We start from the raw sequence: 14,325 nt of genomic DNA on the forward strand, positions 1-14,325 counted from the left end.
AACCAGTTCAACCACCCGGGAGGCAGGGATGAGAGCGCCTCAAAACTTTTCTCTCCCCCCCACCCCCCAAGGAGTAGGTGGGAGCGAAAGTGCCGGCGGCGGCGGCGGCGGGGACCCGCGGCGCAGCGCCGGGCTCCGGGCGGCAGTGGTGGCCGTGCCCGCCGAGCCTCCGGCGGCTCCGGCTCCGCGCAGGGCGGACGGCGCCCGGCCTCCCCAGAGGTGCCGCGGACCCCGCAGCCCCCCGCAGCCCCCCGCAGCCCCCCGCGCGCGCCCGCCTGCGAGCCTCCCTGTTTGCAAAGCGGGGTGCGGGGCGAGCAGGGGCCCGGGTCACGGTTGCGGGGCAGCGGGTGAGGCTCGGGCGCGGGGAAGAAGTTGACAAAGGGACTTGACTAAACACGAATGCGTATTTATAGATGCGAGCTCCACCGAGATCTAGAGATATCCCACTCTCCCTGCCTCCTTCCAAGCCTGCCATTGCATTTTATCGCTCCTTTAAGTGGAGGGCAGATTTTTTTTTTTTTTTTTAAGCATTCCTGCACCGTGTGGGTAATCACCGCGTTATTTACAATCTAGTTACTCCGCTGCAGACGGGGAAGAAAACTCTGGGCAGCTCGTTCCCTTCGGATGGATAGAGGGCGGCCGGGCGGCGAGCTGCAGGAAGGAGGTCAGGGTGGGCTTGCGGGAGCTCGGGGGCGACCTGGAGGGAGCGGGAGTCCCCGGCGCCGCGCCCGCGCCCGCCCCCGCCGCACCCCCACCCCCCTCCCGGGGCGGGCGCGGGCCGCGGTGACCGCCGGCTGGTGCGCTGCCCTCGCCTCCCCCATTGTTCCTACTGTCTTTTTGCCTTTTGTTATTTGCACTCGCATTGTGTTGTTTGTCTCCGAAGCCGCCTCATGACCAGCAAAGGGATTTCACCTCGTCCTTGAGAGCGACACGGGGAGCGAGCGAGCGAGCGAGCGGGCAGGCGAGAGGGACACGCGCGCGCACACACACACACCGGCACACACGCGCACACACAGACACACACACACACACACACACACACACACAGAGTGGAAAAGGCGAGCCACCAAAACCCATCTCCAGTCTCCTCCCGGGGGCCCCCAGCCCGCCACCGTGCCACTTTGCATGCCACGCCGGAGGAGACGTTAACGAGACCGGGTAAGGTGCGTGAATCGCAGCGTTTTAACTTTGTTGTTCGTCCCGATGTTGTTGTGGGCAGACCTCCAAGGCGCAGAGCTCCCCTCTGTCGCTCGCCGGGCCCGCCACTCAGCGCTCGCTCCCGGCTCCAGCTGGAGACCGGCGGGGAGGGAGGGGGCCGCCGCGGAGTTTCCTCAAGTACAGAGGGAGGGGGACTGGGCTGGGGGTGAGGCAGAGGCGGGAGGCGGCTCGGGGCTCGAGGTGGCCCGGTCAGCCTCGGGGGGCGGCTGTCCGGGGGACCCTGGAGTGTGGCCTTGGACCCGGACCAGGGAGCGGGGTGATAACTTTATATGCTTGTTGGGAAGCCTGCGGACTGTTGCCGGTTATTGTTTTGCAAGCGGTGGCGGTGGAGGTGGCGATGCGAGGTGAGGGCGCGAGTGCGGGTCTGGGCATCTCGGCGAAAGCCTAAGGGACAGACCCTAAAAGTTGGACAAAGCCCCTGAGCCCTCCTAGAATATGAACGCGACCCCCAGACCACCCCACAGCCTTAATAATCCCCCTTTTCGTCTTTTCGTTTCGCTTTCTGCAGTCCCTCTCTCCCTACCACTCCCCCCCCCACTCCTGCCCGGAATTTGGGAAACAAGTCTCATCCTTGAGGATTCTAGGGATCTCAGAGACCGGAAGCTTTAATTTTAATTGCAACTACTTTTTTTGCCCCCCCCGCCCCCCCCTCAGCCTGTGTTACAAAGTGAAGACCACTCACGTGTCATGTCACTTTAAGCGCGGGTTTGGGAAATCTCGATGGCACTTTGGGGCCACAGCAATAAGAAGCCATGAAAAAAGGTTATATGAGTTGAAATCAAATTGGATTTGGAAATGTTTGCGTTTGAGAGCAGCAGTTTGCTGAGTATTGATCTGCTGGCGTCTAGATGCACACGAAGCACTGTTTACATATTTTAATAGTCATTTCCTTTACACTTTGCAAAGCGGATATATTAATAAATAGATTGACCCCGGTGGATATCCGAAGACGTTGGTTTCTGTGACTAAATTTGGAGTGTGATGAATGTGAATTCATGTGTATGTCTTCCCTTCTCAGCTTAAAGCAGGTCAAAACGAGGAATTCCGTGAACACGCGGAGCCCTACCCTCAGTGCCAGCCAGTCTAGGCACTCTGGGTGACAGTCCAGCTGTACTTCTTCACAGAAGTTTAGGGATTTGTTCTAACCCAACTGAGATCCTCACCATATCCACATATCCAAAGGAGTTTGTCATGAAAGGCATGAGGAGATGTCCCTGGGGACTGCCTTCAGGCTCAGCACAATTCTTTAGTCAAGGGCAAGACCAAGAGAAATCTGTGGGATTTTGGATAATAAGTGTGGGAATCTGCAAAGGGACTAGACAGAGTGATTTGTTTCCTTGCTTTCCATAAATAATGTTCCTTAGTATCCTCATACACACACACACACACACACACACACACACACACACACACACCAATGAAGTAGTCTTGTGGGAGATTTGTAGGCAATGGACATTTCAATCAGAAAAACCAGAGGAAAATTTTTGATCAGGATTACAGGAGTGAGGCTTGATTGCCAAGAGTGATTAGGTTAAGGGCCAGATGGTTTTAAAGTATACGGAAATGTTTTTTAAGTTTGACTTTTATAGCATTTAAAAGGAGGACGATTTCTTAGAGTCTTTACAGAACTGCTAAATTTTGATCTGTCTAATTTTAAAGGAATTCAGCTGTATGAGAATTGCTCTTAGCTCAGATAGGGAAGGAATCTGGTTTCAAATGCAGATACATGGAACAAAGTTTCTAGGGGTGCTTCTTCCTGATTTAAATATAGCTCCCAGGCTGAAGCCTAGATAAATTCAGCCACAATGATTTAAAATCATAAGTACTTACACTGAAAGTTCTCTTAGGCATTGTGCAAAGTTCTCCTGCAAATTATACCATCAACTGTTTATTCCTCAGAACTATACAAGATAAAAATCATAAGCATCACTTAAAACTGATGCAATACAGCCTTAAATCCTTAAACTGGTAGGGATTGCTTTTGTTTGCCTAAAAGGTAGATCTTTCATCACATGAGTTGTTTAAAAACATTTAATTGTGGGGGTGGGAAGGGATGTGCATAATTATTTAGTTATTTGTGTTAATTATATAGTAGCATACTCGCTTGAAATTCTTTCTTTTTTTTCTCTTTCTTTCTAGTGGTCTTCTAACAACCTTGTACATGAAGAATCAAGAGTTTTTTATTTGCTTGTGGGTTAAAAAAAATTTCTTTTTGTAGCCTTTTTGAATGGGCAGTATTGATCCAATCTGACACAAACTTGAAAGTGTAAACTCTTAATGCAAGAAAACAAGCTTCAGGTCTTAATACAGAAAACCCTGTATTAGTTTTGTTGTTCAGCTTAAACAGTTTTGGTTGAATGGCATGTTGTATACAGGATTCAAAACTCCCAAACTTCTTTGGTAAATAACCAGGCATCATCTAAATGCACATCCTGTTTAGACTGACACGTGGTTTTGTAGAAGAAAAAAATGAATATGCACTTAGAAAGCTGCTATCTATGGAATATAGTAAATAGTGAATAACATAAGAGTGAAATTTATACTCAGGTATGACAGATTCTGTTTTTTTTTTTATCCTTGTGGTAGGTAAGGTATGAGTTATAAGAAGAGTTTAAATTTTCAAATTTTCTTTTTCCCATTAAAGGAATGAATTTGAATGCTTGAAGAATTTTTTTCTTATAAAGAAATTTAAAAATATGATACAATGCTTACAAGAATGTACCGTCTTCTTGCAAAAGCTCTATTCTTTTACCAAGTAAGAAGCAATAATTTCTTTGAAGCTATGTTCAGATTATATATATATATATATATATATATATAAACTTGCAGGCTTATGTTTAATAATCTCCCAAAATACATTGCATTTTAAGTAACTAAGTTCTAATGCTGATTTAGATTTCCGGCAAGTATAATTGTTGGATAAGATTGATTGCCATAACCTGGGTGATCCACCCAATATCCGATCAACTCCAGTGGTAGAAAATGCTATAATTACAGTTTTGAGAGTGACCTGGAAACTTATTTGTCTAGGCCTAAAGTCAAATGCATTCCCTCATGCACTGGTCACAATTTTTTAGTCTGAGAACTGTAGATTTATTTTAAAGGCGAAGAAAGTGCTTGGCTGTTTCAAATAAACTATATCCTGAATTTAGATTTGTAGATAGTTAATAAAATGAAAGTCCAATTTTGTTCCAAACATTGTTTTAAAACACCCATTTGTAAATTGTCTACATTTGGTTTTCATATGTTAATGATTTGGGATCTGAAACTTATTTCAGAAAGGCATTTTGGTTTATCTTAAAAAACACCACACAAAACTGTCTAAACAACTCTGTAAATAAACTGTTCCAAATGCCTCAATTTGATGAATGAATTAAAGAATTATGGTTCTTAATCCAATTATGATCAGTCTTGTTATTCCATTTCCCATTTGGGGGAGCTTGGGGAGTTGGAATAGTAAATGATTCTCAAATGTGAGTGGGGTCTTTGTTGTTTATTTTTTGTGTGTGATGTAACATAAATAATCACTCATACCTAACATTTAGGAGGAGGATTTTAGATGTGGGGAAGTTATTTAATGATCTTCAAATAACCAAGAATTCATTTGCATGAAAAGTTGCTGTTCATGGAAGAGTAAAATGAAAATTTTAAAAAATATGAAGCAAGAATCTAATCTTTTGCTTAAAAATAATGAATTTTGATATGGAATGCTGGAGAAACGGGGCACTTAAGGAAGGGTCTGCAATGGGGCGGGCACTCAGGCACTTTTAGTCACTTTCAGCTGGGCCATATTAGAACATTTCCTTAGACCAGGAGTCCCAAACCTATGGTGAGTTGTATAATTATTTCATTATGTATTACAGTGTAATAATAGAAATGAAATGCACAATAAATGCAATGCACTTGAATCATTCTGAAACTATCCCCGCACTGGTCTGGGGAAACATTGTCTTCCATGAAAATGGTCCCTGATGCCAAAAAGCTTGGGGACCGCTGCCTTAGACTATTTAATAATAAACTTCACCAAATTCAATTTCCTTGTCTTTAACATTGAGTCAAGGTCAAATGTAGACTAACTATGAATTAGAAGATGGTTTGGGGGTTGTTTCCTCCAAACCCCTGCCCCTTTAGCATCCACATGGGTGCTTTTGAATGCTCTCCGGATGAGGACCGTGAACTTCAGGGTGAGCCCTTGACAACAGTCCATTTTGCTTTGATGGGCCCTTCCATATTCTGCCCTATTTGCCTAATTTAACCTCTGCCTATTAAGCTAATTAATTCAAAGATGTTAAGGGTTCATTATGGTTAAATTCTCTAACTAGGTGGTATTATTATTGTTATCATTTTTTGCAGTTTATTATGATCATATAATTCCTTAGACAAAAACTTATGGAGACTACAGGTATCAAGGAAAGCTACTGGGGGGAAAATATTTATAAGCCTGGAGATTTTTTCAGTATCACTCAAATCATACGTTATAGGCAACTAGGTAGCTCCAGGCATGTTGTTCTTCCTGCAGCACCAATTAAAGTCTTGGGGGTAGGGAATTCAGAAAGGAACCAGGAATTGAAAGAGGCTATCTCATTAGCTTATGGACGTCTTCATTTTAGGTCTGTGAATCGTTTGGAATTCTGAACTTTCAGGGCTCGTCCTCCTTTTCTTAATCTCTAAAACTGGACATTATAACGCCTGTTCTTATAGTGATGTCTGAATTATACTAGATATCATATGTGTACTTCCTAACACAGTGTCTGTCATGAACTAGGTGCTCAATTAAGTGTTAGCTACATTCTTCTCTCCCTTCCAGTCCAGTCTAGGTTCTGATAATTAATAATGTTTGAAGCTTCATTTTGTACTTACTTTGAACTTATTTGAGTCTAAGGAGAAAAAATGTATCACTTTCTTGAGGCTGAGATCAACACTTTAAAACAGTGATTCAGTTAACATCTATATATGATCTCTGACAACATGGTTTTATTACAATGCTGTATTTGGTGCAAGTGTGAATTCTATCTTTTATTCATATAAGTGCTCCTTCAGTAATTAACATTTCATTCCTATATAATAGGTAGACAAATAAAAACTTTAGAACCTAATTCTGTATATTTCTCCTCTTGTTATCTTTTTTCAATTTCCTGTTAGCAGATAGGAACTAGTGAAAGTTGATTGATGTTTAATGCATTGATATTCATCCACCTCTGGGTTATATTAAGTTATAGTATATGGATAAAAAGAAAGTCCATTTGGAAAAATAAATAAATCTGATTTTGCAATGCTTTGCCCTATAGAGTCAACAGTTCCTTCAAAGAGAATCTCATAGGTTGGTTGATTTGTTCAAATTGGGTGCAAGGAGAAAGGCACCATAAATATACCATTGCCTGATTTAAAGAGGGGATGTACAGTAACATGGAAAAATTAGTGGCTGTTTTCTCTTACTGATGAAACAGAATTTGTAAGTACAACTGATCAAAGAAAAAGGAAAGGCTTCTTAAAAAGGCAAATAAATATCTTGGTTGTTGCATTAATTTGGGTTCCTCAAGAAGCAGATGCCGAGATGGCATTAGACCTGTGAGAAGTTTATTGGAGGAGGGAGCAGTTCAAGACCAGCAGGGCCTTTTGACCATGAATGAGGCAGGTGTTTGACACTTATGCAAGGAGAGGGGGAAGGGAGGATTATTAAGTAGAAGGAAGCTCAACTTTAAGGCAGTCCCTGAAAGGTTTGGCTAGGCAAATGGGAGTCAGCCAATGGAGAAGTCTTGTCTTGAAGAAATGGCTGGTATCAGCATTCCCCCACTGTGCTTGGTCACTGGCTAGGAGCAGCTCCAGGAAGCTGGGCCTCCGTGCCTAAGTGGTGCTAGAGCCACAGGAGCAGCAGCTGGGCAGTGAGTCAATTACACTCAAAATAGGAGATCTGAGTGGTATCGTTGTGGTTTGGCTGTATTGCCCAGGGGTTGGTAACATTTGCTCTGGTCAGGTGGTGGACCTGCCACAAAAAAAAAAAAAAAAAAAGGTCTGGAAATTTCTCTGAGCTCTCCTCTACTGTGAAAGGCATATAATGATAGTATCATCTCACTAGTAAGGATTAAATGAGGGCATATGAGATCACCTATAGGCCCATAGTACCATGTGTGGCATAAAGTAAATGCTCAATATATAGTGCTCTCTTTTTTGAGACAGAGTCTCCCTTTGTTGCCCGGGCTAGAGTGAGTGCCGTGGCGTCAGCCTAGCTCACAGCAACCTCAAACTCCTGGGCTCAAGCAATCCTTCTGCCTCAGCCTCCCAAGTAGCTGGGACTACAGGCATGCGCCACCGTGCCCGGCTACTTTTTTCTATATATATCAGTTGGCCAATTAATTTCTTTCTATTTATAGTAGAGACGGGGTCTCGCACTTGCTCAGGCTGGTTTCGAACTCCTGACCTCGAGCAATCCGCCCGCCTCAGCCTCCCAGAGAGCTAGGATTACAGGCGTGAGCCACCGCGCCCAGCTATAGTGCTCTCTTTTTAATGAACTCACAAAACGCAACAGAGAGGTATAGGTGAATTGTACGAAACGATCACAAATATATTTAAACAATGGATGTTTCATGTAATCAGAAGGCATTGTTTATGCAAGCAGATATCCCTAATGCTTACCTTTTTAAAACAGCTCGATTTATTTCTCATGCTTCAATCCTTATTTGTATCAGATTATAAACCGTACACCAGCTATACCAGCTGACCTTGACCATGTTCAGGTAATTTGCCCTAAAGCATGAGGTAGACCGAACTCTCTTCATTTCCTTACTTCTCTAAGCTTTCTGTTCAGTTGAGTAGCAAGGCACTGTAAGTCTGCATTTTATCTTGAGCCTCAAACACCTTGCAAGTCTTTGCTCCCCTGTGTTACTGTTACTGTTTCTAAACCAACTTGCAGCACCACAAAGCACTGAACTCAAGTGGCCCTCAGCTCGAGCTCCTGCTGTGATGAGTCACAGAGCCACCAGCACTTTGTTGCGTTAGATTTGATCACTGCCATGAGCAGTCCTTCGATTGTCAGCTAAGAGCCCCTTCAGGGAGTTGTCCCTTAATAGAAAGTCTCTTTTCTTCCCTCCCGTTGTAACTTTAAATTAAAAGAAACTGTAGAGGAGCTGGTGGCATTGCAGCAGTTCATTCTTCTACCCACTGGGAGAACAACATCTGAGAAAAGACGTTATTGGACTGAGAATTGAGTTGTTGCTATTTTTTTGGGCCAGAGTGGGGGGGAGGCGGTTGTGGGGGAGGATGAAGACCACGTCATTTAGACTCAGTCAGACTGATAATCAGGAATGTAATTGAGAGCAATACTTTGTTTATCCCAGGGAGCATTTTTCTGGATGTAAGGAGACACCTACTTAGCCTGTGAGTTTTAATGAGATTCATAGGACCACCGATATTTTGCCCCAGATTTTTAGGTGGCTCTGTGTGTTGTACTGTGGGAAACTGGCATTGGGACAACTTAAAAAATCCAAGGAGGATGGGAGGCAGGAAAAGAGAGCTAATTTTTGACACATTCCTCAGACAAGGGACCTCTCAAGGGAATCTGTACCCAGGATAGGGACTGCTTACTGTGACGCTTTTGGCATAATTTTTCCCGAAGAGTGAACACTGGATATTTCATTGTCTCTAGTTAAAAAGGTTGATGAACTTATATTCGTGAAAGGAGAAGAAAAAGATGTTTGTACTTTGGATGCATCCTAGATGATATTTCACACTAAACTTCTGATTTAATTCCCCACTGTGCCAGGTTTTATACCCTCTGCAGTTGCTGGCCTGTCCCCATTCTGGTTTAGGAACTGCTGAGGAGGCTGATGTCTGCTAAGATGTCCTGGTGGTAATTCGTGGCTACTGGGAGCTGAAGTTGTTTGATGTGTAATATCAGGAGCAGACTGAGGTTTGCATGTAAGTTCCCGTGATGCTCGGTGTTCCTCTGCACTTTTGGCACTCTTTCTCATGGAGCTGGCAGAATCAGGCTGTTTAATTTACTCTTGTGCTGAGAACTGCTTTGAACTATTAGAATTCTGTCTTGAGTTTTTTTTTTTTTTTTTTTTTTCTGAGACATAGTCTCACTCTGTTGCCCAGGCTAGAGTGCGCTGATGTCAGCCTAGCTCACAGCAACCTCAAACTCCTGGGCTCAAGCAATCCTACTGCCTCAGCCTCCCAAGTAGCTGGGATTACAGGCATGTGCCACCATGCCTGGCTAATTTTTTCTATATATTTTAGTTGGCCAGTTAATTTCCTCCTATTTATAGTAGAGACAGGGTCTCGCTCTTGCTCAGGCTGGTCTCGAACTCCTGACCTTGAGCCATCCTCCCCCCTTGGCCTCCCATAGTGCTAGGATTACAGGCGTGAGCCACCGTGCCTGGCCTATCTTGAGTATTTTTACCTCACTCTCATTCCACTACACCTTCACTACTAACAGAATAATAGTATCTTTTCTACATTCAACCAGGAAATAAAGCAGTCATTGTAATGCACGCTAAGCAATCGAAGATACATCTGTATTAGTATGTAAAGACATTTAATGGGCCTACTATTTATTTTTAGGGACTTCCTGGAGCCACCTGGAATGCTCTTCCCTTGCCACCTCCTATTTACCTATTTCAGCTTGCTGGACTTTTCTTAACCTTTCTCTTACCACACATTTTTTATTCTTATGGGATTGTTGTCCACTCTGTTCCATGTTGATCTCACTGGATGAAGTGAAAGGTATGCCAAATACATCGCTGCCTGGTTTGACAGGGTAACCCTAGGGTCTCCAGAAAAATTTCCCCTTAGAAGGTAAGCTCCCTGAGGGCCCTGGGGAACTCCCTGTGCAATCACAATGCCTGGAACAGAGCAGCAGCAGAACAAAAGGCTGAGGAGTGCATGTAGCTTGCAAAGGGAGTTTCATATTGAGTCAAGGCAGCCCTGCGTGATGGGGAAATGGGAAAATGAGCGGCTGGGGTGCGTTACCATATTCCAGGCAAGGTGCTAGGTGCTTTATATGGATAACCTCATTTAATTCCTTCAGCCCTCATATCGGATGGACATTAGCCCCTTTTCACAAATGCACGAACAGATTGCATTGGTTAAGTGACTTGCCCATGTTCTTCAGCTCTAGTGAGCAGGAGGGTCATTGCCTGCATTTTGCTCTGTTTGGTCACCTTTTCCACTGTGCCAAGATGTTGGGGTGAGATTCTTCTCTGTAAAATGGGGGCATTCACAATACCTGCCTGTCTACCACATGAGACGGGAGGAAGAGATGAGAAATGGTTATTGAAAGCCATGCCTGAGCTGTGAATTGATTTCCATATGTTGATGGTTATTATTGAGTACCCACTAATCCACGTGTTAACCAGAAATATTTATTGAACACATAGATATGTGTTGTTTATACTGAAGGGGAAATATTTTATGATTTAAGCAGAGATTTTTGAATACATAAAAACTGACATCAAAGGAAATTACAGAACAATGTTTCTCAAAGGTGATTACCCAATCACCTAGTTGAAAACCACTTGGGATATTTGTTAAAAATAGACCTTTCTGGGGTCCCACCCCAGATATACAGAACCTGAATCTCTGTGGTTGTGACCCTTTGATCCTGAAGTTTTTCACTTGTATGACTGATGATTCTTTTGCTCATAAAAGTTTGAGAACCAGTGTTAAAAAAATATATTGATTTAGTTTGGTAGTAAGTTATATATATGGCATATGGAATTTAAGTAAGATGCTCAAAGAATAGTGGTAGTGCCAAGATAAAGCACAGCTGATTGTTGGACTGCCAGGAAGATTTTTTTTTTTGATAATGTGTTTTTAAGAGTTTTGAAATAAAATTTTAAAAACCATGAGTAATTCTGAGTGCACAGAACATAAGTGAGCTTAGAGTCAAGAGTGAGAGGACCTGTTGAAAAGTAACTAGGGGCTGGGGTCAGGGAAGGTGGCAGTTACATATATTCTAGCCTGGAAAGAAATTTTTAACAGGCCAAATTGAAGATGAGTAAGTAGACTGAAGACCACAGGTTTATCTATTTATCCAGCTCTGTATTCCAAATACTTAGCACAATGTCTGGCAATGTTTGAGACATAGTAGGGGCATAAAGACATTTGTTTAATGAATGAGTGAAAACAGAGTTGTATGTGGAAAACAGACTGACGTTTGATTATGATTATTGTGACTAAAGATGCTGAACAGGATTCCTAGTGAGGTAAGACAAGGACAGGATTTTAATTAGACTAATATGGTCCTTAAAGGGAAGTGCCTTTATACAAACAAACAAACAATGAAGAAAACAAACCTGAGGTTTGTATGGGATCAAAACGAGAGGCCACCGTGTATATTATCTTGGGGGCAACAATGACTACAGGGGGATAGGGACCTTGTCTATTTTGTTCTCCGTGTGATCACAGCACTCGACAAATAATGACATGGCTTCCACATGGACAGGAAAAAAAAATAGTATTTACATTATACAAAAATATCTTGCAAAAAGAGAAAACAAGTCATTACACAGGCTAGCCAGTAGGTTGGTGATCATAAAAATAGCAAGTCTTTGTAAGACTGCACATTCTTACACAATCTATTTAGTGTTGAGTAAGGTCTCCATCTCATTGTCTTGCCTGTCACCAGGCAGTGCTCTGTGGCTAATTCCACTTTCATTTTGCTGTTGTGAAAATCCACCATGGTGCCCAGCTCAGTGTCTAATTAATGTTAGCTATTTAATAAATATGTGCTGAACAATTCAATCAGTGAATGAAGAGTATTGGTTTGGGGCTGGGGAGAGGTGGGAAATTGAAAGCAGTCTGAGAAGAGAGCTGTCCTCCTTCGGTTAGAATTCCCAGGGGGACATGTGATCCAGAGATCTTTAAGCAGGCAGATTTCCCCTATAGCTCAAGGCCTGGTTATTGGAATCTTGAGGGGAAGGATGTTTGCTAAGGTAATGACTGCAAAAGTGGGTTCAGCATTGTTAGAAGAGGCAACCATTTATTTGATCTGGAAAACGTATTGGGGGGGGGGAGAAGGTAAAAAGTAATTCTAAACCTAACAAGAGTTTCAGTAGAAAAATGGCTCTAATTCAGGCAGTGTAATGTTAACGTCAATGTGTGTCTCATGGCTGAAGCCCTGCACACGGCTTTGGAAATAAAAGGAGATTGTGTAAAGAATTAGCAATACAAGGCATTTTTAAGTGCTTTATTGCAGAGGCCTGTGATACTCTGCAAAATCTATGCAGACTCTTTCTTCCTGCTGTGCTTAATTTCAGAATCTGATGCTATTACCTATCCTTGGAAGAAGAAAAAAATCATTCTCTATTAACTCTTAAAAACCGAGTTTAACTCTGCGTTTGTTTTCAACGTCATCTTTCTGACATTTCTTGGGAAGAGAGAAGTGTGGTGTATTTAGCCATGGATTTTAGTATCGAGGATTGCTTTAGGGGGCAGCATTAGAGTAAGAGGGCAAGTTGGAAATAATGTCGAAGGCAAAAGTTTAGAAGTGGCTCAAGCAGTTTGAAGAATGAGGCCCCTGGAAGGCTCAGCAGAGATTGTGTTTGGCATGAATCCAGAGCAGAAGCCAGAAAGGTAAATGAGTAGTTAAAAAGATTAGGCAGAAACCAGGACAAGAGTTAACTATATAGGTGGCTATCTTCTTGTGACATGGGGACCTGCCCACCAAAATAATTTCTTCCCTGGCATGCCATCACTGTGCCCCTTCTCCTGTCTCACATGAAAGAACACTTGATGTTGACTAAGTTACTCTCTCTAGGCAGTGCTAAACAGTTTATTTTTACTGAATCTTCCTAATAACCTTGACATAGGTACAGATGTTGTCCCGTTATACAGATAGGGAAACTGAGCTTGCCTGAAGTAGCATAGATAGTAAGTCTTGTAGCTGAGGTTTGAACCCAGAGTGGTCCGATTCCCAAGCCTTTGGCACTTGCCCATTGTAATACAGTAAATATATTTTAATTCTTATTAAGTCATCCCTTTTCTTCTGTTCCCACTTCTATCAGTCTGAATTACCGCAAAGTTCTCCAAACTAGTATCTCTCTCTACAGTCTGCTCTATTTATAGCTGTCAGGCCAATCTTCCTGACATGCTATTTAGATCATGTTGCCCCTTTCTCAAAAATTCAAAGTGCCAGAGTACTGCACGTGGATGGAACTCAGACTCTTAAGTGTAGTTTTTAAGGGCCTCTATAATCTATCTCCAACTATTCTATCTTTTCAGGCTCATGTTTGAAAACTTCCCTTCAAGAACAATTTGTTTGTGATCTGGTTCAAGCTGAACAGTTTCCCAGATGACTCCCCAGCTGTCTGCAATGTGTCTCTGCCCTGTTAACTTTCCTCAGGATGCTCACGGCAGAGGCCATGCCGTTGCACAAAAGCCACTGCTGACACCTGAACTCTGTCTGACTCAGGGACTTCTTCCCGAATTGCTTTTTGCATCTGCTTCAAACCTCCTCATCGATTGACTTTCCCTGGTTCCCAGTCCGCTTGGCTCTGTAGTTTGGCTTTCTCTTTTTGTTTCGCCTCTTCAGCCATTCAATAATCAACAAATATTTATTTGAGCACCTACTATGAGTCAGACACCCTGCGCATTGCTAGAGATGCGGTGGTGTGTGGAATGGGCACGCACCTTGCGTGTAAGGATTTACAGTCTATTAGGGAAGATAAACTTAAATCGTGACCAACACTTAACAATTGCAAACCGTGGAACTGTATTTCACAGAAGTATATATAGCATATAAGAGAGGTTTCTGATGTATTTGGGGGAGGAGCAGTTAGAAGAGGCTTTCATGAGGAAGTCTCATTTGAGAGATGGCTAATGAGGTAATGAGGACAGGAGAAAAAAAAATTAAGGTGGAGGAAACAGCATGTTGCAAAGGTTCCAAAGGGGGAGGGAAAGGGTGTGTTCTTGGGTTGAGAAGAGAAGCATGGCGGATGCAGAGTGGGAGGGAAATGAGTGGAGGTGAGGCCTGAGAGATAGTTGCGATCCGATCATTAAGCCTTCTGGGCCGTATTAGGGAGTTGAGCCTTCCTAACAAGGGTGATGAGGAACTTTCTCAAGGGACTAATAAAATTTGTGCCTATATCCTATAGACCAAATTTAAGAGAG

At 43.1% G+C, this 14,325-nt stretch overlaps 1 protein-coding gene across 5 annotated transcripts in view; it reads left to right on the forward strand.

Annotated features, from left to right (window-relative positions):
* The first annotated feature begins 566 nt into the window (after window positions 1–566).
* SOX5 (SRY-box transcription factor 5) overlaps window positions 567–14,325 on the forward strand; it is a 1,016,716-nt gene continuing 1,002,957 nt past the window's right edge. For 3 of the 5 annotated variants that reach the window (XM_076007575.1, XM_076007577.1, XM_076007579.1), the window contains exon 1: window positions 784–1,163. The gene's annotated coding sequence lies outside the window, so the exon portion shown is untranslated. Of the gene's footprint in view, window positions 665–783; window positions 1,164–14,325 lie in introns of those variants that run through there. The other 2 variants (XM_076007578.1, XM_076007576.1) reach the window with 2 other exon arrangements.

The sequence above is a fragment of the Microcebus murinus genome, chromosome 10, assembly GCF_040939455.1.
Source record: "Microcebus murinus isolate Inina chromosome 10, M.murinus_Inina_mat1.0, whole genome shotgun sequence".
Lineage (NCBI taxonomy): Eukaryota > Metazoa > Chordata > Mammalia > Primates > Cheirogaleidae > Microcebus > Microcebus murinus.